Source organism: Empidonax traillii, unplaced genomic scaffold (assembly GCF_003031625.1).
Source record: "Empidonax traillii isolate 1590-97213 ecotype Southwest subspecies unplaced genomic scaffold, ASM303162v1 scaffold3897:size34139, whole genome shotgun sequence".
NCBI classification, from domain to species: Eukaryota; Metazoa; Chordata; class Aves; order Passeriformes; family Tyrannidae; genus Empidonax; species Empidonax traillii.
The window spans coordinates 18,732-20,487 of record NW_020959090.1 but is presented as its reverse complement, the minus strand read 5'-3'; the positions used below and the strand labels follow the sequence as shown (position 1 = coordinate 20,487).

At 55.1% G+C, this 1,756-nt stretch overlaps 1 protein-coding gene and 1 pseudogene across 1 annotated transcript in view; one reads left to right on the top strand and one right to left on the bottom strand.

Annotated features, from left to right (window-relative positions):
* Nucleotides 1-505, bottom strand: part of LOC114072766 — a 13,107-nt pseudogene extending 12,602 nt beyond the window's left edge.
* LOC114072767 (zinc finger protein 2-like) overlaps nt 1-1,756 on the top strand; it is a gene marked incomplete at its 5' end in the record, with an annotated part of 18,218 nt that overhangs the window by 13,583 nt on the left and 2,879 nt on the right. The window lies entirely within an intron of this gene.

Below are 1,756 nucleotides of genomic sequence, written 5' to 3'. Positions count from 1 at the left end.
ATTTTTAGATAATCAGGAGAATCCTGTGCCTCCAGACCCAAACTGGGAAAATTGGGAATGCTCTGTGTCCTTAATTTTGGGAAAACTGGGAGAATCCTGTGCCCCCAGGAATCAAAGAAAGGGGGGTCTGGAGGCTGGAAAACCGGGAATGGCCTGGCAGGGGGTCCCAGTGCCCAGGAAAAAAGGGGTACAGGGGGATCCCAATAATAATAGGGCAGAGCAGGAGCAAACAATGGGATGAGGCTCCAAAGTGCTGATTTCCAGCAGCAGGAAGGCGGGGAGAGGGCAGGGAAGTGCCCCCAGGGAATGGGATCCCAGAGCAGATCTGCTGGTCAGGGCCAGAGTGGGAACTGGGAACAAGGATTTTGGGAATGCAGAGCAGCAGGAGGAGGGGGGTTGCCCTGCCCATCCTGAGCTTCCCAGAGCCCAGTAACTCCCAGTATGAGCCCAGTCACCTCCAGTATAAGCCCAGTTGCTCCCACTATATCCCACTTGCCCACAACATGGTCCCAATTGGCCCCAGTGTAATGCCAGTAACTCCCAGTGTGAGTCCAGTATGATCCCAGTCTTCCTCAGCAGGGTGCCAAACACTCCCAGTTGCCCCCAGTGTAGACCCAGTCAGTCCCATTTGATCCCAGTTGCTGCCAGTGTGGTCCCACTCACCCCCAGTATGGTTCCAGAGACTCCCAGTGTGGGCCCAGTTTCTCCCAGTATGATTCCAGCTGCTCCAACTGTGGTCCCAGTCTCCCCAGCATGGTTCCAGTATCTTCCAGTTGATGCCAGTTTGCTCCCAGCATGGGTCATGAAGCTCCCAGTAACCCCCAGTGAGGTTCCATTCACACCCACTGTAATCCCAGTTAGTTCCAGTATGGTCCCAGTCCCCTCCAGTATGATCCCAGTCACTTCCTGCCATTCCCAAAATGAACCCAGTATCCTGCCAGTTCCTTCCAGTCACTCCCAGTATGATCCCAGTTCCCTCCAGTGTGGTTCAAATTGCTCCCAGTATGAAACCAGTCATTTCCAGTATGATGCCATTTGCTCCCAGCATGGTCCCAATTGCTCCCATCAGCCCCAGTATGATGCCAGTCACTCCCAGATGCTCCCAGTATTATTGCAGTCACTGGTTCCAGTCACTCCCAGTATGATCCCAGTCTCCCCCAGCATGCTCCCAGTGACTCCCAGTTACTTCCAGCATGATCCCAGTTGCTCACAGCCACTCCCAGTCACCCTCAGTGTGGTCCCAGTGACTCCCAGTTTGGCCCAGTCACCTCGAGCATTGTTTCAGTTGCTCCCAGTCTGTCCCAGTTGCCCCCACCATGGTCCCAGTTGCCCCCAGCCTGCTCTTTGTCCCTGCCAGTGTGATCCCAGTCCCTCTCAGTATGATCCCAGTTGCCCCCAGCATGGTCCCATTTGCTTCCTGTTCCTCCCAGTGTGGTCCCAGTTGCAACTACTTGCCCTTAGCATAGTCCCAGTCACTGCCAGTACGATCCCAGTCTCTCCCAGCAGGTTCCCAGTCACACCCAGTTTCCCCCAGTATAGATCCAGTTACTTCCTCTTGCTCCCAGTTGCCCCAGGCATGGTCCCAGTTGCTCCTCAGTTGATCCCAGTCATTCCCAGTATGGTTCCAGCCAGTCCCAGGATGGCCCAGGTGGCTGCAGGATGCACCCAATCCTTCCCAGTTACTCCCAGTTGCTTCCAGCATGATCCCAGTTTCTCTGAGTTGCTCCCAGTAGCCTCAAGGTGTGGTCCCAGTTGC